The sequence below is a fragment of the Nothoprocta perdicaria genome, unplaced genomic scaffold (assembly GCF_003342845.1).
Source record: "Nothoprocta perdicaria isolate Ctin4 unplaced genomic scaffold, notPer1 scaffold_2, whole genome shotgun sequence".
NCBI lineage: Eukaryota > Metazoa > Chordata > Aves > Tinamiformes > Tinamidae > Nothoprocta > Nothoprocta perdicaria.
Window position 1 is genome coordinate 12,584,527 of NW_020455204.1, and position 14,042 is coordinate 12,598,568.

Genomic DNA, 14,042 nt, shown 5'->3' on the forward strand with positions numbered 1-14,042 from the left:
GTTGAGACGGGGAATAGTTCTGTTTCATAGCTTTAGTCCTTTTTCATATAACGTGGTTCCAGAGGCTTTCAAACAGTATATTCACTCAAAAGACAAAGCAATGAGCCTACTTCAATGGTCTTAAAAGCACACAGTGGTATCTGATTATTAGGTAAAGGTTTTCTGAGAGTTCTTCAAGTTCTTCAACTGCCTTGAAAAGCATTCCTACCTCTCTTCTCTGTCTGAATTTACTAAATTGCTTTTAGTCACAAATTGTCCCCTACACTGAGTTGTCAGATACATTGTTTATTCTGGAAGCACCTAAAATGCCACCATGCTATGTCAGGGTTAGAATATGGTATACATCCTCTCACATGGATATAAAGGTTAATCATGCTATAGTGGCTCTATAGTAGTTATTTTTTCTCCCAACAATTCAAAAATAGACTCTTATTGAAGTGTATGTTCTTAGAAATAAACATTCAAGATAGTGAGAGATTATTTATCTGAATCCTGTCTTTGTGTCTGCCTCTGGGGAAAGTTGATGCTAGTTCCTGTTTTATTGCTTTTGGTGGCCTCCCTGAAAGAAGGAAACCAGTAAAACTGCTAAACTTTTCTAATAACCATGTATTCAGGACCTTTTGCAAATCTATATTCTACTGCTGAATTCTTAATATTTGTCATTTTCAGAACTCTTACCCACACGAATTTTACTCTGTGGTCTCTTCTGCTACAAATTGTTGCATTTGATTTTAAACACCTGAAACAAGCATTATCATTTTTCTGAGTAGGTGAAAGCATCAGTAATATGCCCAATTTCACAGCATTTGCTCAAAAAGTAATTGATCCATATGATATTCAGCATTCTGGCAGAGTCTCCAAAGCTCAGAGAAAGTGATGACTTCCAATCTTGTTTTTAAACAGTTACCTCTATCTGGAAGGTAACTGCAGTTGGCTAAGACAGTGGGTAGCACCCTAAAACGTTCTCTAGTGTCTTTATTATTTTTTCTTCTAAAAAAATCTGTGTATACTTTCTCTTCTGGCCAGCCCAACTTATTCTCTCTACCTAAAAATGTAGTCTTGCTAACTCTCCCATAGCTTATTTAACTTTCATCCCAATTTGCCTCAATTGTCATTGGTTCCTAATTGTGACAGGCTAATTTAATAATCTGTGTAGCTGGTAATCCCAATTATAGCACTACATAAATATTTATTGTTACTATTTGCTAAATAATAACAAAAAAAAGTTTCACTACAGATTTTTATAGTATAGAAAACAGCAGAAACACAAAATCTTTATACAGTGTTTTGTTGTTGTTGTTGTTAGTGAATGATTATATAGCATGCACCAAAATACCAAATATGTCAACAATAAATATATCGCTAAAATGTCACCACAGACAAAAATGAAAATATATTTGGTAATATCAGTGTGGTTTCTACCCTAGTTTGTACTTCCCAAGTTACATATTGGAGATCTAGCTTAAACTTGCAATATCATGTAATATAATTTCAGATGCAGTATTTTAATCTTGCCATGAAAAGGCAAAACATTGGTATGAATATTATACCTTTTGTGTAAGAGTATATTACGAAACTGGTAGCTAATGATACTTCATATCTTGTCTTGTGACTAACTAAATTTCCATTATAGTTCATAAAGGCCTTGGGCTGTAATGTGAGCTGTTGTGGGAGTTATTCCCCTGTTTGTTGTGTTATGAATTTTATGATTTTCATAACTTTTTTTTTTCCTGGTGTGTTCTCTAGTTTTCATCTTCACACTCTTGAGCCTTAAGCCCTAGTCAATCATCAGTCCATATAGAGGGTGTCTTTATGCTCATATGCATTTCCTCTGCAGTAATGAAGCAATTCTGGATGCAAAAGTCTGCTTAACAAATCATTTCTAAACTTTAATCACACACAAAACTTTTCAGTCTACATCCTGTGGGATTTAGAAGCCTTCAGCTTATGTCTCTAAGCATTCATTACTGAGAGAAAAATCCAGGAAGTTTTCCTCATGAAACCTTCACAAACCTTTAACTCTTTTTCAGGAAGCTTACATTTCCAAAATAATAGTTCAGTAATGTTCAGTATGACATTAAGCTTCTAAAATGCAGTCCTTGAATGTGACCATGTTAAAGAACAGGGAGCAAAAGTACTCTTTTCTGCCTATTTAAATTTTAAATCAGTATCAAGTTTAAGCAACTTTTTTTTTCATGAGCTGTACAATGATATTTAAATATAAATAACTGAATCATCTTACTGTTTCCTTACAACCCTATCAACGAAAGGTGTCAAGCAGGTTTACTCTGAGCAGTACCACTTTCCTTTGTACCTGAATATTTGCACCTCCTTGTGCCTCCTTCCAAGTACAAGGACCTTATACCTCCTTGTACCTCCTTCCATATCTGAGTAAGCTGTTAGAGTTCCTCTAATTTTGTAATTGCTGGATTACTTGATAGGCTTTAGGACTTCCATTGAGTGCAGGAATAATAAAGTGACAGCTGTTTCATATGTTTAAAAGTGTCTCATACAAGGTTGGTCTCTATCCTTATCAAAGCCAATGACAGTAATCCGAAGGAAGAGAGAAAGAAGGAGCTCTAATAGTTCTTTAAAGCTTTGTGGTAGCAGTACAACAGGTGAGGGCAGCTAAAATGTATGGAATCCAATGCCCTGTATTTTCTCTATGGAAAGTTTCAGCAGTAGAGAATCAGTCCAAAAATCATATCAGCTTCCTTCACTGAAAAATGGAATGTGATGTTGAGACTTCCAGCCAGCAGAGGAGCATATTTAACCTCCCACAATGACACTTTCTGCACTCCACAGTCAAAATAAGCTACAACAGTTGAAACTGAAGGGGATTTTACACAGCTGAGAGTAACTGATGATGTCATTAAGCATATTATTGACAACAATAATACTAAGGCTGATCTTTCAATCCAGGAAAACTAACTGGAACAGATTTCAGAAGTGCATGATTTTCTCCATCTTACATTGGCATTAAGATCATTAAGATCAAGACAGACATTTAATGTGTTTCTCAGCCATTGCCAAAATATATCTGTAAGTTTCTATAACAATTTGAAAGATAACTCAATGGAAAAAGTTTGGCAAAGTTCAATTGTTTAGCAGAACAGTAAAAATAAAGTCTATGTCAACTTGCAGATTAAAAAGTTCTCACTAAGTTGTTGTACAATATATAATAATATATAAGTTGAAAATCTATTTCTTCTCTGTAGTCATTGAAACAAATGTGAGATTAAAAGGAAAACATAAGGAGCTTAAGTATAAAATGACCAATTAGGTCAAGAACAGGTCTGTCTTCTATAGCATTTTATAAGTGCAATTGTGTAGCTATATAGCTTTCAAAGGCTTCATGCAAAGCAGCAGACCATGATTTTGGAGAAATGAATATTCATATTTCTTTTTCTTCTAGTATAGTCATTTTTTGAAGGAAAAATCATGGTCAGTCATCTAGAAATACTGTAAATTGCAGATCACATGTAGAGCTGAGCAAACCTTCAGGAAAAAAAAGTCTTGGGTATTACTGGAGTAGGAGAGTGGAAAACTACAAGCAACATCTTACATCAATCATGTATAAATACATATAAACTTTCTCTTGTGTTTTCTACCAAATTAATCAAGTCAGTTAAATTATGGTATCAAACTTCTTTGCCTTAAAGTCTGGGAATTAAGAAAGTGCAGGGTAGTCTCTGAGCATAAAAGGAAAGATTGGATTAAAGTATAGCATTATGGGGGAGGAGAAGTTGATTGATTAAGCCCAGTTGTAGAACAAACCTGAAACATAAAGACTTCAAGGAAAATAGCAGACCTGACAGATATAACATACACGTAGGCTGTTGAAAAATGACTGCTTAAGCTGCTGCTGCCAAAAATGTCATTGGAAACAGTGTATCGCAAAAGCCTTTGGCCTAAATACTCCCATAAAGCAGACTGGAAACTCCCGGAGTTTTCTATAAATCTGTCTGTCTGCGTATGTGTGTGCCACTTCATTCAACTAGCAGGTGGTTTGATCAATACCTGAGTCACAAAGATTCAGAGATCTGAGCCTTTTTTCATTGTCCACTTTCTGTGGCAGTGATGAGCTTAGTATAAATGCTAACAGAAAGACAGATGGTAGAAAGTGTAGCTCAGGTAGAGTTATTACTCCCCATTAACCTTTTCCAAGGGAATTTCAGAACACAGAAGGAGAACTGTCATCAGTTTAATGCTGACCCAGAATCCCTGTGGTAATAATAGTGAGATGAGGTGAAGCACTGAAGAGTTTCCCAGAGCTCATGCTGTTATTTTAACCATTAAATACCTACCACTATATGTGTTGTCACACTAGACTCAAAGGGATGGATCAAATTCTCATTTAAATCACTGGAAAGTCTCCTAAAGATTTCAGCAGAGTTAGATCAGGTTAAAAACACATACATAAAATTTCCCCAAAATAGAATGGTATCCTTATTAATAATTGTGGAGTCTCAAACCTTGAGCACTTGGAAGTAAATTAGTGTCTTTTCATTAGTGGAATTCATTCACTAGAAGCAGGTTTGCACTGTATGCTGCTTACCTGCTGTTGTTCCTCTTATTCCTCTGTTGTATTAAAATATGTTTTGAGTAGCATATGGCTTTAGGAAAATAGGGATAGCATTCACAAGGTTTTAAATGTAACTTGATTCTTAGGCCACTAGCATCATACAGTGTTCTCCTTCTGTCCATGTTGAATCATTCCCTTGCATACAAATATATATATTTATGTATATATGAATGCTTGTAAACAACTAATATAAATATCTCCAAAACTTCCAGCAAGTAAAAAACATTTATATTTACTAGAATTCCTAGCTAATAATTCATGGTTGAGCTGCAAAAGAGTCACATACTTTTAGTTGTCTGCAAACTAGACATTTAATTTAAATAGAATGATTATGGTAATTTAAATTGATGAATCTATCAGTGCTTCTTCCTACTCCTACACCAAGAGCTGAGGCTGCAGACAACTAAAGACAACTACCTTTGACAACATGTCCAGTTTTAGAGATAAGAGACTCTATATCCTAAAATATATCTGGAAGTGAATAATTATCTGGCACTGCTTTTCTTGTCAAGCAGTCTGTTGTCATATTCTCTGTTCCATCAAGAAATATTATTTTATGCCTCTTTATGCCTCTAATAGATTCTAAAATGTATTCAGTGATTAATGATTGTATCTATTTTGTCTGTTTTGAATATATCATAGCTTCTATGATAAAAGAGATGGAAGTGGAATGAGAAAAATCTTTGAAAATCTTGTATTCAAGAACATATACTGAATTTGTATTCTAGCCAAATAAGAAATTAGGTTTGTTGAAATCACAATTTTTTTAGGCAGGACAAACTGGTTAGCCTTTAGAACTTGAGTTGGTATTACTGGGATGGAATTATCCCAAATATCAACATGACATGAAGTTAATACTGAGACCAAACTTTATACATAAACCAGAACATTTCTAGTAGCAAAAGAAAGGCCCTCTTCATATTATCTATTATAGTTTTAGGAGATGGTTGTTTCCAGGAGAGGTTCGCCAATTGTGCTTTTGCTGCAACTATGTCTAGATTTTATTTAGCTTCCATAATACGTCAGGATTAGTTCTATCATTATGAACTTGTCAGATCCTGAGTGGGAGCCTCTCCCATCCTTTCTTCAGTAACTTCCTCTGCTGCCTGGCTTAGCTTAAAATGACTCTCTCCATGGTGTCTGCCTTTTGGTAGACGGTTTGATACTAATACAGCCCCTAAAAGGAATTCTCATATTTCAGACTTTTATTATCACTTAAAAATATTGTCCTTGTAAAACAAAAAACAAACAAACAAAATCTTATATATAATTAGACACACTTTGTCTGTAATCTATTTACAGACAATTTTATATATTGTTCTGAAAAATTACCTGATTGTGGCAACCCAATTGATGGACTGAAATTCTTAAAATGAGATAGAGAATTGTACTTGCTGTAAAGAAATACCTTTTTGGAGATTTTTGTTTTTGTTAAAAGCAAACATTTTTCTTTCTGCTCTGCTATTTTTTGCTTTGCTCTTTAGGACTGCTACTTTATTCATGGGACCTACACATACTTTAAGGCAATTTAACATTTTGATTTGTACTCTGGCTGCTTAAACTAGTTTTCTTCATCTTTATAGCACAGTCATTACTATGCTTTCTAAGCACAACTAAAATGACATGAAATAACCCATCTGTCTAAAATTGTTAAAGTTTATTTCTTCCCGTTTCATTGTGAAAGAGTGATAAAATGAAACTTAGTAAAAAAAAAAGTGTATACTGTAATTTCTAGACCTATAGAAATGGCAAATGTTACTTTGCACCTAGCAATTATCTAATCTCTTGTACTTTTTTCTTACAGTGTTCAGCTTGATTATTCTGTTCAGGAGGCAAATAAAGTCTGCCTAATAGCTCATTTGCAATAATGAAAAAAAGTTATGCTCTCATAGAGAACAGCTTTGAAAGCAAGTAAGAAGAAAAGATGCTTGTACTGGGCATTATTTGGTAAAAGGATGAGTTTTTTTTGTTGGTGGTGGTTTTTTTTTTTTTTTTTTTCTTTTTTTTAGGATTCACAGTAGGAGATATTTCAAGGTATCCTGAAATACTTTTAACTTCTAGGATAATGCCACTGTCATGGTCTCTTTTTTTAAGCCTTTTTTTAAGCCTTTGATATAGAAGAAATGTTTTTTCCCTGATACTTTGGAGAGTGAAGCATAGTGGTATGGTGGGAATCAAAGTACTGTGATGTATAAGTAATAAACATTTTGAGTAGTACGTCTGCATATCCTTCTTTTCATATGAGGAAGTCAACAGTCTAGAAATCTTGACTAATTTATGCTGCAGTTGTAGGAAAATAATAACTTGTATAGGGTTGTTTCATTAGTCTCACTTACTGCTTATTTTTGCACTTAGCAGTAAGATTTATCTTTCCAGAGAGACTCCTTTAAAACTACTTATCCACTGTCTGTCTTCTTTTCACAAGTACTGTACAGATTTTCACAAAAAGTTTTTCTTTTGTGATGCTCTTTAGCCTAGTTTTGCTCTATTTGTGCTTATATTTAGAAAAAAAAATGCTCTTAAGAAAATTTTGATGTGCTGGAAAAATGTATGTATTTTGTTGCTGTTTCATTTTTGCTGTAAAATTCTTCCCTCACTACACTACTAGGTGTTTTTCGTAGAAAAATAGACAATTCTTCTTCTCTAAAATTTTCTCAATGCCTGTTTTATTTTATGAGCTACAAAAATTCTCAGTATCGAATAATTCTTCACCTATTTTCTTCAGATACTGGAAAATCATGGGAACTATATTTCTCATTCTTTTAATGGCTACTTATAGGAAATATCCAAGCAGCAGACTGGGGGTAAAAAATCAAAGAGTTACAGAGATTTACTTCCTGTTCTCGAGACATAAACAAAACAAAATATCCTGACCACTCCAATTGTATTTGGAGAGGCTGTTAAAAAAAAAAAAAAAAAAAAAAAAAAAAAAAGACTAGTTATAAACTTGGAGGTAAATAGGTAAAGTGGGATATTTACATAATATGTAAATGACCATACTGAGATGCTGGAAAAAAAATGCCCTGGAAATTAGCAAATATCTATCTCTATACACTACAGCTTCAAATAACCTAAAGAAATTTATTTTAGAGCATTCATATATCTCTCTCAATAGCATAAGTATCCAGGCCTGCATACTAATGTATGTCCTAGGCCATTTCGTTCTTCCAAATCTGAAGGGAACTGGTAAGTTTAGTAATCATTTTCAAACCTCAGTTAACATGTTAATTACAGGCCCCATAACTGCTGCTCATAAGACAGACTTCAAAGAACCATTCAGATTAAAGCTAAGTTTAGATGATGCTGTATCCCAAAAAAATAAACAGAAAAGGAAATCTTTTCCCTTCTGTGTTCCAAAGGACTTCCAAGTGCTACAAGATCTAGCATTAAGGGATTCTTTTTTGATGAAGAAATTGTTCATGTTATTCATGGAAATTAGTAATGTTAAATATTCTGTTCCCTTAACTGTCTATGCATTTTATAATCTCTACAATCTTTTTTATTTTCTTTTTTTTATAAATGAGTCTAATAGGAAAATATGAGGTTATGCACCTTTATTGTCTGTCTTGCTCTGTGAATCTGGATTCATTTGAGCAAATACAAAAGGTTATATCACTCGGAAAGTATAGAAATAAGTATGAAAACATTTTAGAGGTATCTTTTTAGATACCTAAAGGGGAAGCCTATCTGCTTCTGTGAGCAGCTGCATGGTTATATGCAACTCCTTGAAGTTTCTTTGGGTTTCTGTTTATAGTTGCCTGAAACTTCTTATGCAGTGTTCATAGTCAAGAGGTCTAACCTGGCTTGGGCTCTACTACAAGTTCAGATACTCAGTTTCAGACTCATTTAGATTGCTTTTTCTCTTATTGTTTTTATTCTCTGTAGTAGAAATAGAAAGGCTAGGTGATCAGCATTATAATACCTACACAGTATGTTAGCAATATTACCTTCATATCTCTGACAGGTAAGAAAATAGTTGGTCCCCTTCCATTCATGTAGACTTTCCACACATACAAACAAAAAGGTATTTAGTAATTTGTCCTGTGTTCTAGATAATATCAGTTAGAACTGAACTTAGGCTTTAAATACATCCAAAAAGGGCATTTTAAATTAAACATGTTCCTGTATACTTGAGCCTGAATATAGACTATCGACTTACTAGATATGTGTTTGATAGTTTTGGTGTTCAATTTACCGTTCCAGTTATTGTGAAAGATGTACATTTACTTCTGTGTAGTACCAGGATATTATGGGTGATTGCTAAATAAGAGAGTAAAGCTAACATACAACAGAAATGCCACTTTCACTTTAAAGTTGAAATAGTGTGAATACAGAAAAAACTCAAGCAGCTTAGCCACTGACAGTATGGGTTTGTGCCAGAAATGCACAGAAGATTGAGAGAACACTTATGATTTGTTTCTTTTAGATTTTACAGAGCAAGTATGACCCAGAGAACTTTCCTCCAGTAATTGCTTTTAAAATCACTTCATGGATTCACTACTTTTCTGTTCAAGAATTGTGGGTCAAGACCTAGTTATTCCTGTAAGATTGACAGGCTTTGAAATACCATTTATAGTGTGTGATTCCAACATGAAGTGGGAGTGAAATACAAACTTCTGCAATATCCGGAAGTATTAGGTAAAATCCTCTTTGTGAACATCACTCAAAAATTACTCACTTGTAACTGCTGAAGTTCTTACTACTGCAGAAATTGAACTGTGAGGCACAGACAACAGTTCTGAGACACAAGAAGTGAACCTTCATTTGCCAAACTGTTGAAAGGGATAGCATGTTCACAAAATGTAGGTTAAATTTAGAAATCATGTGAACTAGCAAGAACATTGGAGCCAGCGTGTATTTTTGAATATGGACAATAAAATATGTAGCCAACCCCTGCGTCTGAGCCAAACCAAGCCGCCACTCTGGCAGTGATTACTCCTAATGCCTTGAAAATTTACTAATAAGTGGGTAACTCTAACCCAATTGCTTTTAGTTTTAACATAGCTTTTATTTAGACGACAAGTAATTTTCTGTCTGTAAAAGACAATATTCATGACCCTAACCAGTATAAAGGAATACAGGTAACATGACATCAGTGGCCTTGAAGGTGCAGTGCAAAAAACTTATAAGCTATCATAGAATCATAGAACCCTTAAGACTGGAAGGGACCTCAAGAGATCATCTAGTTCAAGTCCCCTGCACACGCAGGGTCACCTAGAACATGAGGCACAGGATTGTGTCCAAGCGGGCTTTGAAGATCTCCAGGGCAGGAGTGCTCTGTTCGAGTGCTCTGTCACCCTCACTGTTAGGGATTTTTTCCTTAGGCTCCTGCAGAATTTTTGGTCCTTCTGTTTGTGGCCGTTTCCTCTAGTTCTATCAGTGGCCACCACTGAAAAGAGACTGGCCCCCGCATCTCGAAGGGAAGGGCTCTGGGGTGGACGCTCGTGCCGCAGCACCTTGTCTAGAGGTGACCAACCACAGTGAAAGCTGCCGAGCGAGAAGGCGCAGGCAGTGAGAGGCAGCCCCAGTCTCAAGCCCCATGCGAGAGGCGCATGCAAGCCCCATGCGGCGGGCAGTCTCAAGCCCTCAGCCAGAGCCTGCTCTGACTCAGCAGGGGCGAGGCCAGCAGGGAAGTGGGAGCCTTAAAGGCTGCCCCCAGGGACTGCAGGTGAGTAGAGTGTGTTGCGGCTGCTGATTAGTGCAGGCAGGAGGTGCAGGCAACCTCATCTCAGCTTGGGAAGAGATCTCTCAATGATCTCTCCCATCAGTGGGAAATCAGAAATTGCCATCAGAGAGCTTCTGCCAGGAAGACTGTGGCAACACAGACTAGACTGCCACAGAAACATGCATCAGTCCAGGTCTCCAGCTGTGGGGAGTGACTGAGCCTCACCATGTTATCAGGGAATAGGGAAAATAACACCTGTCTTAAGGATGAGCAGGTGGAAGGCCTACTTAGCCTGGTGGTAGAGCTGAAGGAGGATGTGGAGAGGTTGAGAGCCCTTAGAGAATGTCAGAAAGACTGGTGGAGCTGCATTCTGCAGTCATCCCAGGAAAGGCACCCAGAAACCGCCCGGTTCTATCTGAGAATACACTGGCCTCTTGCCATAGAGTGGAGGGGACAGAATTAACTGTACTAAATGATGAACAAGCGTGGAAATGGGTCCCTGTTGGAGGTGGCAGGAGAACTCTTCCCTGGCCCCCCTCACCGCTACAAGTGACCATGTTCAACAGGTATGAGGCCCTGGAAATTGATGACCAGGCAAATGAGGTCGCAGACCAAGGTGCATGTAGGAGGTTGTATACAGAGAGGCAGTCAAGTCTGTGCCTTAAGGCTGCTGCCCCCCTATAAATGACTCATCAGTGGTCTGCTGAAGAAATGCAGCTTTGGTCACTGGGCAAAACTAGTTTTAAGGTTGAGAAAGAAAACTAAGAATAAGCATATAATGAGTAGAATTCCAATGAAGAAAAAGCCAAGTAAATCACAATAGGAAACATTTGCCTCACCTGGCAAAGAGAAGGAGGAAATCACCATCAACACGATACTTATCTCATGAAAGATGTGGAACATTGATGACTTGCCATAGATCCTTGACCTCAGTTGAATCCAGCGATCTCACACAGAGCGTAACAGTGGAAAGGTGAGCATAACAGAAAAAAAAAAAATAATGACGGATACCAGAGGGTGTGTATGTAACAATCTTAACTGTCAGTTTTGAGATTCCCTGTAAAAATATTCTTGCCTTTCTGTAACACTTTGATCTGGACTAATAGGAACAGTAGAAGGTTTAGAAGGTTTAGAAGGTTTTATTTTTACTAACATACCCTTTTGATTTTGCATATGGAAATCCTCCTTTTTACCTATAACAAAATTTTCAGTGTAATGTCCTTGTTATGTTCCCAAGCATTGCACTTCTGTGATTTCAGAGGAATTGTGTTGATTTATACCAATTAGGAATTTAATACGAGGTTTAAGAACTCTTGCAGAGTTTTCAGTGTCAGGAGCAGGGCTTCTGCTGTCAATGATTTGCAGTCTTTTCTAGATACCAATTAGGCATCTTGGCATCTTCTCTCTTTGAAAATAGAAATAACAATTCCCCTCTAGCTACAGCCTTTGCTTAAAGGAGAAATAGAATTCTTTATCATGAAAATTCAGTTGTGGGACTGAAAAAAAAAAAAAAAACTATAGCCTTGTAGCTGGTAAATATATTACCATACTAATAACTGGCCACAGGCCTTATATTAACTGCAAAGATTCAGAAATTGGACAGAGAAGGCTTACTTTGCCTGGACATGGCCTACTTGCAGTTATGTCTTAGGCAGTTGCTAAATAAATTAACAACTAAGTGAGTATGACCCCAGCTTTTTAGTTTTTGCTTAACAGTTTTGTGGTATAACACCTACCATTAGAATAATTTTGACATTTTTCTATAACAGATAGCCATAACCAGGAGTTATTCTATGGAAATTAGATAACCTGTGACTTACAACAATAGTATGTAGAACAGCAGACAGTCTGAAAGTCTGGGCCTAGGATGACAGCAGAGTTCCCAGGGCAATAAACAAATCATAAACAAAGAAACAAATCATAAACAAATAGATCAGTGGTCAACTGCAAGACATTAAAGCTTGGGAGCTTGATAAAACCACTTTTAGGGAAACAAAGAACAAAGGAGACAGTTTTGAGGGAACAAAAAATTGCCCAACACATGCAGGGCATACGGCATATATAGAGTAGAACTGTGGACCAGTGAGGAAGGTGTAGAGCATTTAAGAAATACATAAAATCAGATCATGGTATGAATATGGCATCATTCTTGCAGCAAAGAACCCAGAAGCGCTAATGATTTGTCAATCCATCCTTCCCTAAACCCTCTTCTTTCTGAACAAAAAGGAAAAATGACAATAATGCCAAAGAAATGAGCAGATCAATTTGACTGTATTTTTAGTGCACATTGCAAGTAATTGGGTACTTCGGTTTATAATTGTCACTATCAATGTAACTAGACTAACAATAACTTTTTGATTAGGTGCTAATGTTTTAATTAGACTATCAGTGAATGTGTGGTTTTGTATATAGGATAAGTTTCCTTAGCTTACACAAGCTGCATGAAGTGTGTGGTCTAGTATTCCAGCTCTTGAGTTATATGAGGCTTGGTTGTGGATTGTATGTGGTTGTGTGTTTTATTACTCACTGATCAATTTGCGTGAAAGAATGAAAATTATGGTGACAGGACTATTGAATGGTATTGTTTGTTTGTTTCAGATTTCTTTCCTATAAACAATTCTAGATTTGGCCCTGTTGAAACTCTTCTATTATTATACCATTATTAATCATAAAGTCTGTACTGTATAGCTGTGGTAGAATGGCAAGATATTTCTCTGCATTTTGCTTTTAGTTAACATGTGATATCAGAAAAAAAAAAAATCTTAGGCAACATACAGATGCAGTGTGATTTGTTTAAAAACGATGCAAAAATTTCACTGTTTAGTAATAATTTGAAATGCCTTTAAGGTGTAGGTGGTACAAGTTAAAGCATTCAACACCTAATGTTTTCAGAAACGCTTTCCTATAGCCACATCAAAATACTAAAATGTTATTTCTTGCAGAGGAAAAGAAATCCTTTTCACAAAAGACAGTTTGCATGCAAATATACTGTGAGAAATTACCATCCAGGTGCATGGTTTTATTTTGAAAAGAAACTGAAAGCTGGGAAAGAAAAAGTGTATCAGTGTAGCCAAATGAGCAATTTCTGAATAATATTCATTCTTCAGTGGATTTAAATTAAGTGCTACACCTCTGCATTGTATGTCAAGGTCTTAGCTTTGTTCACATTTTTTAAATATTTTGAAAAATTTAAGGGCTTTCTCTAAGCTTTGCTATAAGTGACAAGTGAGATAAAATGGAGGAGATGAACAGTATTCATATGGAACTGGCAGAATTGCTGTATAGTGTTTTTCAACAGGCAGAGAGGGTTGGCAACCAGAGGAGAAAGGGACCTAGTAATCTATACAATATGTAGAGAAAAGAGGCTCATAACTAAAGAATATAAAAATATATAAAAATATAAAAATATTTTCTGTTCTCCTTAAGCTTCCCAAGGCACTGAACACTTTAAAAATTTTATAAGTTTCACTAGCCGTTTTCTAATCTTTATTCAGACTATTGCATGATAAGCAAATGGTTACTTAAATGATAATGTATTTATTCCATGGTAAATCTAGATGAAGGGGTAGTTCTCAGAAGCAGTATAGTCATCTCACGGAATTGCTGAGTTCAAGCTGGGAATGGTGCTCTGTTACACAAATGCACCAATTTGCAGCTGTTTGGGAGCAGCAGCACTTTTTTCTGAATGGCAATGTCACATTCACACCTTGGTGTTTCATTTGCAGTCTGCATTGTAGTTCACTGAAGTCCAGCAAACATAAATTAAAAAAACTGAGAATAATACTGACTTTT